Below are 13,452 nucleotides of genomic sequence, written 5' to 3' on the forward strand. Positions count from 1 at the left end.
GACTGGAATCTGCATCCCTTTCTTTTTCAGATCTCTCTTTTGAAAGAAGAGGTCCTAGAATGAGTAAGTGAAGGAAGAGGTAGACCCTTGGTGTTCTGCCCTAGAACAGCTCACAGCCTGGAGTCTGAGCTACTAGGAGGAATAGGCAAGAAGTCAAGAGGGTCTGTGCCTCCCTCCAGGGTTACAGTGGTTATAGGACCTCTACACACCTGGTCCACCACTGCAATGAAGATCAAGAGGAGAGAGATTTGTAAGCCTCTCCACGCCTCCTGATCTGGTAACTTTAGTCCCTAAATTCACAAAACAATATTCGTCATCTCATTTAAACTGTTCTGTGTGGCAAAAACTACAGGGATTATTATCCCTACCCAGGACAATGGCTCCATTGGTACCAGGTTTTAATTTACGTAGAATTCATGCATACCTTATATCAGGGTTTCCAATTGCCTGACCTTAAGAGTCCCCTGGGGACTGTTCCGAAAATATAGATTCCTAGTCCCCTATAGTTTGAAAACTGGCAGTTGGTGGGTGAATCTGATCTGCAGAGGTGTTTTATTTGGTTGGAGTTTTGAAAAATAAATTGAATTTATATGCCCTTAGATCCAAATATTTCTACCTATGCTGATTCTGGTATTATTTATTTTTGACTCTGTATAAAGGAATTTTGGATCTAGAAAGGATGTTATACAGCACCCAGCCCTGAGTTCCTCCTGTTCTGGATTGGGTACCCTCAAGAGTACAAACCTTTCTGCCAGGGCCCCACTGAGAGAATCAAATGCAAAATGTTCATGAAATTTTTAAGGCAACTTCACATTTGATTTGATTAGTTCTACCCACACACCTCATCATTTGTGTCACTGATGAAGGAACCAGGCCTTTTAAAGGGCCCCTTCTGGTTTCCAGCTCCTTCCTACACTGCGCTGTGGCCAGGGAATGAGGCCGCTTCCACCCAGGCCTGTGTTTAGCATCATTGCAGGGAGTTTGCATCAGTATGGAGATAATTAGCAAAGCCTCTTTCAACAGGATCATGACCTCAGCCCACAGTTGGCCTCGTTTGCTTTCCCTGGAATCTTGAGAGCTCATTTTTATAGTAAACTCAAACTGGGACATGGCTTTTTTCCATAGTTTCTGAGTATAAAACAAAAGGAAAAACATTGACAAGGCATCAGGATGGCCTACGGTTAAGTTAAAGCAAAAACTCAATCCTGGAGACCGCTCCAATAACTGTAGGTGAAGGAGGCATTTTATTTACTCATTTAATCATTTGTTTAAGTACGTAACAAATACCAGGCCCTGTGCTGGCCTCAATTTTGTAAAGTGACTAAGACATGATCCATGAATAGCAGGAGATGGAGGGAGCCTGGAAAAGAGCGGCTTCAATAATTAGAATGTGTCCACTGCAATAAATGTTGTAGCAGAAATCTGAACAAAGAGGCACAGCCTGTAAAAACATCACCAAGGATGTCTTGACACTTATTAGAATAGCTTCCACCTAAGTAGCAGAGTATAGCAGAAAAAGCACCTGCTCTGGTATCAGATAGACCTGGAGTCAGACACCAGCCTTGCCACATCTTAGCTGCATAACCTCCTGCTGTTGTTTTCTTACCTGTAAAATGGTCTGAATGATCCTTACCTCATCAAGCTGGAGACGTGGATCAAATTAGATAGTTTGTGGAAAATGTCTAGTACAGCACTTGGCCTAGATTAGATGCTTGGTGTATGCTGGTATACACTGTGATGTGGACTTCTAAGTACTTTCATACCAGGAAAGGCTTAGCCTGTGTGGGGAACACAAACACTCTAGCTGCTGCATATGTATCTTCCTCCATTGTAAATCAAGAAATTGGTATTTTTTTTGCCTAAATGCAAAAAACTTTATAAATTGAGGTAGCCTTTCAGAGCCAACTTAATTCTGCATGCACTGACAAAACAGAACCTCTCTGGGCAGGAAATCAGCATCTTTCTACAGTTCATTTTTAGCTTCAATAAGAATCAAGATATCCATCCATAGATATGAGGTGTTTTATGAGGTTGTCCATTAATATACATTCTCCCTTGTTGAATAATATCAATCCCCAATAGCCACCTAACCAGAAACATATTTCCCAGAATGCTTTGCATATTGTTCTAATCATGTGACTACATTCTGGCCAATAAGATGGGAGCAAAATGTTTTCTCCCACTTCTGGGTTGTGCTTCTAGAGATGCAGATGTGCTTCCCTGGACTTTTTCCTTTGCCCATTCGCAGGAGCAACCATGTTGGCCCCAAGGATGGAAGCCACATGTTAAAGATGGCAGAGAGAAACCCTGGACTTATTTAGTGAACCATAATCTGGATCATCATTTGAGAAAAAAAGAAACTCACACCTTGCTTAACCCTCTATTTTGAGATATCTTCGTTACAGCAGCTTAGCCTGTATCCTAACCAATACGTGAGGATTTACTAATATTGGATGAAATAATGTATGGAAGCAACTAGCGCAGGGCTCAGGACACAGTAGCCACTCAATAAATTGGTGCTAAGTTTTAACTTAAAAAATTTGGTAGTATATGTAAGTCCATGCCACTCTCTCACTTTGTTCCAGCTTACCCCAAATGTAAAACAGATAGCTAGTGGGAAGCAGCCGCACAGCACAGGGAGATCAGCTCGGTGATTTGTGACCATCTAGACGGGTGGGATAGGGAGGATGGGAGGGAGACGCAAGAGGGAAGAGATATGGGGATAAATGTATATGTGTAGCTGATTCACTTTGTTATAAAGCAGAAACAAATACACCATTGTAAAGCAATTATACTCCGATAAAGTTGTTAAAAAAAATCTGGCAACTCAATAACATTTATTGCATGACAAAAGTATACAAATCATGTGGTAAGAATGAAGCAGAATTCAAAAAGGGATAGAATATGGTCTCTCTTTCTAGGAACTCACCTTCTAATGGGGGACTTGAATCCTTTATTCCTTCTCCTAAGCCCTTTGCAAGAATAGCATCACCAGCATTAGTAGTGGAAGTCCAGCCATTTTTGCAAGTGGCAAAAACAGTGGGGGCTTCCAAAAGGCTCTCAGCTACTGTCTCCTACTCCCTTAAGTATGAGGTTCCCTCTCTCCAAAAAAGCAACATCCCAAGTTTGGGTCCCACCATTTAAAAATAACACCTTGCTGTTCTAACATTAATTTCTTTGTGGCATATTATCAAATTGTTTTGGCACATATTTCAGAGAGAGTGTTTAAGCTTTGCCTGCCATTTATGCCTTGTAGAAGACTAGTTTATCAAACTGATGGGGAGTGCAACACATTAAAAATCGATGGATTTTACTTGGGGGGAGGGAAGTGAGAGGAGGGCTAGTTCTAGGAGAGTGTTCAGAAATTTCAGGGGTAAAGGTGATTGGCAGAAGTGCCAAGAAGCCTAAGTAGAGGCACTCCTTGAAGGAAAGCCTGAAGAACTTGCACAATGCTGGACCACACAGAGCAAGAGAGCCAGTTGCATTCTCTGGTCAGAGAGGCGAGAGCACCCCTGGTCCTCCAATTCTTAGGAAGACATACAGCAGCCAAAGCTTCAACCTGGTCGGGGTGGGAGTTCTATTAGGTCTGAGATTCTGTACACTAGTCTCATCTAGGGAGCTCTTAAAAAGTCTGATGTCCAGGCTGCACCCCCCTCAATTAAGTTCTGGGGGTGAGACCCAGGCATCAAAATCTTCCAAAGCTCCCAGTGATTCTGATATGTGGCAAAGGATAAGAACCTCTGCGTTAGATCTTTCAGGTTCATGTTCCCCAGACCCCCTCTGGAGACTGGCTACTGGCTCACCTTATCTCCAGGTGCAAGTAAAGAGCCCAATTCAATCCCAGCAGTTTCCTAGAGTTAACTGAAAGACTAGGTGACACGAAGGTGAATTTCTCAAGTGATTTCTCAGCAAAAGCAGACTTCTGACCAGGTTGCTGCAAACAGTTGTGCAGGTTGTACATAGTACAAGGTGGCTTGGTAAAAGGGAGGAGGGGACTGAAACAACAGCCTAAACTCTGCTCACCAAGCTGTCACCCTGGCCTTGAACTTGATGCAACCTGAAGGAGAAGAGGTGCCTATTTCTAATTCTCACGAAGGAGCTAAAGGGCTAATAGTGTCTCTGTTTCAGGCCTGCTTGAGGTAGAGACAAAGGGAGATTTAAGAACCATCTGCATTGGAATTACCTTGGATCCTACTAAAACACAGGTTCCTGGACCCTCATTCCAGATCTAATGAATTAGATCTCTGGGAAGGGGCTTAGAAATCTGTGTTTTAACAATATTCCAAGTGGTTTCCGTCAAGCTAAAGTTGGCGACCACTGGCCTAGTGTATGGGATGGTCTTTCAATAAAAATAAATCGAGCACCTCCTACATGCCAAGGATACAAGTGCAAATAAGATCCTGATCCTGTGGGAGACACAAAGTGTGGGTCCCAGGATGAGCCCAAGCTATGAGCTCTGCTGGGGTTCAGATAGATCTGGCACATTCAGAGAACCAGTGAGCAGACCCAGAAAACTCTATGAGAGGAAGCTCCTCCCAGCAGAATAGTCATCCCAGGGACAGAGGAGCCAGGCACCACAAGCCTGACCCACTAACAAAGCCTCCACTGTCCAAAAGGAGGAGTGATTTGGAGGACCGCTTAGTGTCTGATGTATGTTTGCTCATGGCCCAAGGCCCTGTTACCCAACCCCTGTTTCCGCCCTGTGGTTATATATCTGAGTTCCATGGAAAGCTGGGAACCTGTGCATTAAAACTGAAAGAGCTGTTTTTCTATAACCAATATAAACCATTTGGACAGAAGGAAAATGACTTTGGGACCCTAGTGATTGAACATACTCACAAAGGGGGAGGTGTTCTTTGCCACTGAGCAGAACAACATCTCACAGCTTTGGCAGCTCCTGTGCCCATCCTCAGCTGCAGGACGGAGACTGTGGTGCCTGGTGTACACAGCTGGGCCCAGGGGAGAGGGCACTGTCTAGCTGAGAAGTGCTGGGGCAGCAGAGAAGGGATGACCTACAGACACCAGGTGATGACTGACTAGCTAGACTTGTCTGTGAACACATGTGAGACCTCTCTGCCTAGAGAGTTCCCACAGATACTTGGGGAGTCTTTGGAGGGGGTGGGTGCGAGGATCATGTATTAATGGCATTAGTGAGCAAGAAGGGACAGGTGGCAGGAGATTCAAAAGATTGGCCTTTCCTTCATTATCATCCCCTTTGCAGAAGGAACTTAGTGTCCAGTCAGAGTGACTTCTAATCTGTAGCCCAAACCAAGCACTCCAAGGACCCTGAGGCATGGGCGCTGGCATAGGGCAGGGGTGTTGAGAGAGAAGGACGGACCCTGGGGTTCTGGAGGTGGGGAAGGTGTGCGTCATTTCCTTTGCCCAGTTTGGAAGGTCTACCACATCCTGGCCCCTGCCCACTTTCCCACCCTTATCTCATGTCACCCTGGCCCTAGATCTCTGCTCCAACCACGTGGAACTTCTCTCAGTTGATTCCAAGGCACCAACACACTCTTTAGCTTCTGGTGCTTGAAGTACTAATTCTCCCCCCTTTCACAGGCCAACTCCTACTAATCTGTCAGCCAAAATGTCACTCACTCAGGTGGATCTTTCTGGAGTCACCAGTTTAGTGTCTAGGGCATTCAATGCAGCCCACAGACTCAGATGTGGAGAATATGTAGCTCTTTGGGGTGATGGAAATTGAAGCTCAGTTTTAGTTTGCACTCTTCCCATAGAAGACTTTTCAATCAAAATTCCACACTGTCATCTGGTCACCAGTCATCTGTTTTCCCAGGAATCTATCTACCAAAATGTCTATATCATCAGTCGGGGGCTCTCTTGGCTGCCTCAGTGCCAAGCTTGCTGCTTCAAGGCCAAGACTGGAGCATGGGGAACTTTGCTGGGATGGTCTGCATTAGATCTTGCCATGATACTGTGGGCCTAGAATCAACACCACTGACACACAACCATTTTCCTCCTTTTTCCTCTTGCTTTCATTCTAGAGGAATCATTTTCTGGTTCCCGGAGAAGCTACTCCCATCTCAAACCTTATTCTGCTCAATGGTTGTTAACTTCTTTCCCAAAACTTTTTATTATTTTCATAGATACAGAAAGGTTGAAAGAATAATAAAATGATCATCCTTATAAATTCTACTGGATTAAAAGATTGTTAATATTTTGCCATCATTGCTTTCTCACCTCTAAGTACTCCAGACTGTGTCTTCTAAAAATAAAGGCATACGCCTACATAACCACAACACCTCGGTCACACCTAACAAAATTGTCAGTATTTCCACAAAATCATCTAAAATCTAGCTCATATTCGATTCCCCCCAAATGTTCCATTCGAATCATTTTTTATGCTTAAAAACAAAAACCAGCATCCAATTGAGTCACACATTGCATTTTCTCTTCATACCCTTCTAGAATACAGTTTAAATCTAGAATACTTTCTCTGCCTTTCTATGTTGTTGCTGTTGTTGCCTCATGAAATTGACTTTTTTGAAGGATTCACATCAGTTAACCTGAAAGACTAAGGCTTTTGTAAACAAAAGTCAAAGAACTCCGCTCCAAACTTTCCCTAAGGCAAGAAGTGAAAACAACCGTCCTGGTTTGCTCAGGATTGAGGGTTTTCTCTGACCATGGAATTTTGTGCCAAACCAAGAAAGTCCTGGACAAACCAGGATGAGCTGATCACCCTAGAGGCAAGGAGGCACAGAACTGGATATGTTTTAGTGGTTGCAAGGTGCAGGATAAAACACTAAAAATAATAATAACCCAATGTTATGCAGCCACACTTGATTGATAAAGGGTTTCATAAGCATCCTATGGTTATACTTTTGCAACACTCATCATATTTTTGACTCTGTTTCATGTCTAATCTTTCAGTAGATAGTAGAAATTAAAATAATAGTTCTACTCAGTCTTTGTCCCTTTCTCCAGAGTTGTACCCCTCAGGACCATTAAATGATTGGTCTCTGAGAGACCAAGAAGGAGGGGTTAGGGTTGGGAGGGCAGTTGATAATACGGTATAATTCTGGACCTGCCCTGAACTTCTCGTGGACTTAAGGTCACATCTGGCCTTTGGGAAGTCTTCTGGCCTGGAGATTTGGTGACAGATTTGAAGTAGCACTGGATCAGTTGGAGGCTGATCTGAAGTAGAATCTTGAAGGCCCAGCGCCCTTGGACTGGCAAGTCCAAATGGAAGACACCACAGCTCAATGCATGCTCTCTCACTCCTTTCTCCCTCTCCAGAGGAAGGTCTGGTTGGGACCCAGGCTAACTCATAAAGGGATGACTTAGTGGCAAGAATCCTTAGTTTAGATGCTCACCAGAGAAAGAGGTGTGAGGGATGCTATGAAGTATCAACTAAAGACTGACAGACAAGAGTACTTAGAAAAGAACTTCCTGGGGCTACCCTGGTGGCGCAGTGGTTGAGAGTCCGCCTGCCGATGCAGGGGACACAGGTTCGTGCCCTGGTCCGGGAAGATCCCACATGCCACGGAGCGGCTGGGCCCGTGAGCCATGGCCGCTGAGCCTGCGCGTCCGGGGCCTGTGCTCCGCAACGGGAGAGGCCACAACAGTGAGAGGCCCGCGTACCGCAAAAAAAAAAAAAAAGAAAAAGAAAAGAAAAGAACTTCCTAACTGTGAAGGAATTGTGAAGTGCATGATGAGATTTGTTTTTTTAAGCACCAGCAGAGTACTTTTCATGTATCCCTCACACTAAAGTGGGGGACAGAAGTACTGAGAAGACACCAAAGTACATAAGGGAGATAAAGGGAATGACCATTTAAGGAGCAAATACCGTGTACTGTGCACATGACCTCGCTTACTCCTGGTAGCAATCCCAATGAGGTGCTTCTCAGGGAAACTGAGGTTTAGCAAAATTAAGTGACTTTCTAAAGGTTACATGGCTGCGATGTGGCAGACGTCCAGAGTTATACCTGTACTGCCTGACTTCAAATCTACACCTTCCCCACTGTACTACCCTGCATTCTTCTGGAGATGCAATGGGACTAAGGCCTAAACAGTCTTAGAAATGGGGGAATTATTAAAACTGGGTGAAGAACACTCCCTACGGGGTATGCATCCAAACACGTGTAATAATAAGTTATTACGCTGTTATAGCTTACATTTCAAGGTGAACATTTTTCTATATCGTTTAGCCCAAATGTGACACTGGAGGGAAGTTTTAAGCTAAGTTACCCCAGATGCCATATTCTATTTGAAGGGCACTGGAAAGACTTTTTTCCCCCCAACTTTCTCTACCACTCTTACCACACTGCCTGAAATCTTGGCATGCATTGTTTTGAGATGAATACTGGGGTCATGGTGCTCAAAGACATTCTAAATGAACTAGTCTGATCCATAGGTCATAGCGCAAGGTGCTCTGTATTCCTCCTCTCTGTCACCTCTATTCTGATACGTTCCAGATGCTCCAGCAGCTCCATTTCTCAATATTAGCTGTGAACTTGAGAGCACTGTGTTCTCCCTTCTCTTTGGTGTGATTGTCCTTCGCCCTTCGGGGAGGGGGAGGGGTGCTAATAGCCTGGAGGGTGGCCAGATTATTCCATTTTGCAATCTCCAGCCACAGCTGCTAGAGAAAACTTATATTGTGTTTTCATTCAGTGGGGAAAACATGTTTTGTTTTGCACTCTTGCGTAACCATGAAACATCGGGGGTAACTTAGCTAAAAACTTCCCTCCAGTGTCATGTTTGGGCTAAATGATATGGAAAAATGTTCACCTTGAAATGTAAGCTATAACAGTGTAATAAGGTGACTGGACCTGAATAGACACTTGACCCAAGGTGAACCTGTCAGAGGCTCCAACACAAAACTGGACTACCAAACCCAGAAACTGTGGTTAGGTAGCTGAGGGATATATATATGTTAACTTAGGACTGGTGACCATGTCAGGTTGTGTGCAGGTAGAAGAGACTGGTGCAGAGCTGTAGCTCTATTGTTTATTACCATCTACAAGTTCAGAAGCTAAGCAGCACATGCACGCACACACAAATCCTCTTTAAAAAGCATGGGTGGGGAAAAGTTGTAAATATTAAACTGTAACACTTTTGTCCCTGTTACATTTCCAACAATTTCCCTTTTTTGCCTTGAGCTAATCAGATAGGGTCTTAAATTAACAGGTGACTTTTGTTCATTCATGCATATTTGTTTTTCTTAGTCTCCACACTCAATGTATTGTTGCTTTTATTAACAGGAAACTATTATTAAAATTAAAACACTGAGCTGCAGCTGGAAAAAAATTATTTACTGGAATGTTTCCTAGTTGAGTACTCGCCCTCACCCCTAAACCTTCCTATTTTTGACATGCTGAGCTTCAGAAACAGAGAGGCTTTCTTTGGTTTCTTTCACTTTGGTCCAAAATCCAGGGGACAGTTTAAGTTTGGAATGTGTCCATGCAAAATTCTTGTCCTGTGCAGAGCGAAGCCCTGTCATTTCCCCCAGCAACTCTCTGAGGATTCCAACAGCAAAGAGTGATGCTGAATCAAAGATGCAGAGCATGGTTTCCCCCAATGATTTATAGACTCAAAGAATGGAAGGGGTGAGTCATCGGCCAATTGAATTGGGAGGCATTGTTGCAGAGCAGCCCACACTTTGTCATAAAAATCCTGCTTCAATATCACCCTAGCTCCACTGTGGTTTTTCATTTTTAGAAATATGAGTGAATGCCATATAGTTAGTTACCGCTTTTTCATGACACGCCAGATTCATGTGAAGTTGCATCAACCCCAAAGGGTAAAACAGTTCAGGACAGAACTATTTGGAATAAGCCTATTAGGTAATTCTTATCCCTCTCAAGGTCATCATCTCATCCTCTTCCCCACTGGAAATCAAATTCTAACTAAAACATGATTGGAATTGGTTTTAAGAATTTTTAGATTGCCATAAAGTCTTTAAGGGGAGGACTACTTCTGTCATGTTTGATTTTATCCTCAGTTTGTTGTAATGAGTGAAAAAACATTCATATAGTGCTAGGAGATGAACCTAGGGGATGAGTACTCAGAAGTAACTTCCTGAGTGGTCTGGTTTGGGGATCTAGAATTGTGGTTTAGAAGCCTGGGAAGCTGCTGGGGATCAAGTTGTGATACAATTTAGGGTTTCCCAAAGTGTGTATATTCTACAAGGATGAGAAAATTTTCAAGAAGGAGAAAATTATTGCCACTTTAATAAAAGAGGAAATTTAGACCAGAGAAGTTCCATAAGCAGAATCCAAGAAAGATGTTGTGTTCATGAGGAGAGTAATTCTGATCTGAAACCATGGAGTGGATCTATGCTTAGAGAGAAAGGGGACCTTATTTCCCAAGAGATTCCAAGGCCTGAGAGAGAAACAACTCTTAACGATGGATTGCCAAGAAGAGGTAACCTAAGTCTAAACCTGCAGTTGACCCAATTTTAATACCAACTGCACTTGCTATTCCCTCACTTGAACCTTCCCTGTACGTGAGGTTAAACATCACGTACAGTCAAAATAGCTAACTAAACCTATGATGATAGAAGAATAGGAGGATGAGGGTTAAGATGAGGAGGAAGAAGAAAATACTGATAGCTTTTTCCTTAGGGAACCTTTACCAGGATATATACATCAGGTTGTGTTTGTTGTATAACGTACTACCCCACAATGTAATGACTTAAAAACACAACCAATAATTTAGTTCACAATTCCATGGGTTGGCTGGGAAGTGCTTCTGTTTGGACAGTCTTGACTGATTCTACTGGACTTACTCAAGCTTCTCCAGTCAGCTGTCATGTTGGCAGTGGCTGGATGATCTAGGGTGGCCTCACTCAGGTGTTTGGCATTTACAAGGCTCTTGGTAAGGGTCTGGTTTCTCCCGCACATGGCCTCTCATCCTATAGCAGGCTAGCCTGGGCTCATTCACACAGTAATGTTAAGGTTCCAAGCACAGCAAGAGGACACGCCCAATACTCAAGTGCTTTCAAAGCCTCAGCTTGCAACACTTTTGCTAATGTCCCATTGGTGAAAGTGAGGCATATGGCCAAGCCAGATTCAAGGAGTGGACAAATACATTTTACCTCTTGATGAGAGTAGAAGAATTTATGGTCACTTAAAAAAATCTACCACAACTAGGGAGTAGGGTTGGTAAAGAAATAAAACAATCAGCCCTTAGAACTTATAGAGAAAGTGTTGGGATATCAAGGAAAGAGTTATTGGATATAGAAAATTTTCCATTTCCTGGGTGGTATTAGCAAAACAGTACCTGGATGTCATTTAGTCCAGCTAGGGAACACTCCGTTTAGGGATTACCCTGGGTTATGTCATCACAGAGCCCAACATAACTTTTGCGGCTCTGAATAGAACTACAAAACACCATCTTAGAACAGCCCTGGAGGTGTCCTAGATGTCTGCGATCTGTCTGTTCTGAAACTAACGAGGCAGGGACAACCTCCTTGGAATATCTGAAGACCCATCCCTACTCATTCAGGTGCGAAAGAGGACCTACTGTTTCTTTGCAAGGGCAGGGATTAAGATCTAGGAGGTGCAAAGGGTAGATGGGTGAGTAGCAATGATAGGGTAGGTTAGTCGTTTGAATGGAATCAGGAAAAGAAAGGATATGAATGGCAAGCCTGCTCCCAGAGGGAAGCAATCAAAAAATTTTTTTTTCAAAATTAATAATAAGCTGGAGTCTATGACCTAGAGGAAAGGTGAAGGAACATTTAAAGGACAGGTGCAAGAAATCTGATAGTCTCTTGAAGCAGCTGAATTTTTTTTAAGATGATGAGTTAGGTAAGATTCTAATCTCAGCTTTGCCACTAACCAGTTAGTTATATGACCATGGACAAATCACCTTATTTGGTTTTCTCATTGACAAAATGAGTGATTTTGGCTGGATAATTTTTCCAAAGTTCTTTCCAGCTCTAACATCTTCATGGAAGCTAGACAAAGAAGGAATGACATATATGTCAAGGGAATGAGGCTGTGTCGGAGGAATCCGCTTCAGAGAGCATTGGAACAGGTATTGAGGAAGATCTGAGATCTCTAGAGCTTTAAAAACAGGATAGATTCCTATCATTCATTCAACAAATATGAACTGAGGATCTACTATATGCCAGACAGAGCAGTCAGTGAATGACAGCAGCTTGGTCCCACCCCTGTGGAGCTTACAGAATCACTTGGGCTTGATCAAATTATTTAAGAGAAAAAGTAGGATTTGTAAACACATCCAGCTTCATTATTCAATCATTTCTGATGAAGAATGGGATGGGGTTTGCCAGAAATGGGGAGACTGGATTGCTGAGACAATTGCAGGCAGGGATTACATCAGATAACTACTCTGATCTTTACTTTCTTCATCTGCAAAATAGAAAGGGCACACTGGATCATCCCTAAGGTCTCATTCAGCTCCAAAATTCTGATTTGGCTGCCCAGCCATTCTTAGGTGCTTTAGCTCAGCAACCCCACCTAGTGTCACTGTGTGGAGTTAGTAGAAAACCTCCAATAGTCCTATTGACTGATGAGGGGCCACTAAAGAGACTGGACATAACTGAAGACGGGCTTGAGAATCAAGATGTAAGAGTAAAGGGTTGATGGTGATTACAAGTCGTTGCCTATGACTGGGGCAGGGAGGGCACTACCCGCAAAGGGGCAGAAGGAAGTTTGTGGGCTATGCAAGCATTATATATCCTGATGTGATGAAAGTTACATTGGTACACACAGCTGTAGTTGTGTAAATCATACCTTTGTAAAGTTGACGAAAGAAAAAGGCAACACAGCTAATTACCAAATGACTAACACAAGCAATAAATTCTGTAGTTGTTGTTGTTGTTTTTTTTTTTTTTTTTTGCGGTACGCGGGCCTCTCACTGTTGTGGCCCCTCCCGTTGCGGAGCACAGGCTCTGGACGCGCAGGCTCAGCGGCCATGGCTCACGGGCCCAGCCGCTCCACGGCATGTGGGATCTTCCCGGACCGGGACACGAACCCATGTCCCCTGCATCGGCAGGCGGACTCTCAACCACTGCACCACCAGGGAAGCCCCAGACAGGCCTTTTCTGATTACCCTCCCTAAAAGAGCACACACTCTCCCCCCACCCCAATTATGCTCTAACATCTTACTCTGCTTATTTTGTTCAAAAGAATCACTATCTGAGATTATTCATTCATTTCCTTATTTTTTGTCTGGCTCCCCACTAAAAGGTAAGCACCAAGAGGGCAGAATCTTTGTCTGTCTTGTTCACCAATGTATCCTTAGTGCCTAGGACAGTTGTCTGGCACAGAGTATGTTTAGTAAGTATCTATTAAATATATAAATGAAGAATAACATGGGAGACCCCACCACCACTAAACTCACCTGGCAACAAAAGAAATTCAGATAAACAAAAATATGTATGCAAAAAGTAAACAGTAATGTATAAACTATAAGTTCCCTATATTCAATTTAAAATTACCACAGCACAGCAAAGGAAACTATCAACAA

This window comes from Mesoplodon bidens (assembly GCF_964165515.1).
Source record: "Mesoplodon bidens genome assembly, chromosome: 3".
In the NCBI taxonomy this organism is placed as follows: domain Eukaryota; kingdom Metazoa; phylum Chordata; class Mammalia; order Artiodactyla; family Ziphiidae; genus Mesoplodon; species Mesoplodon bidens.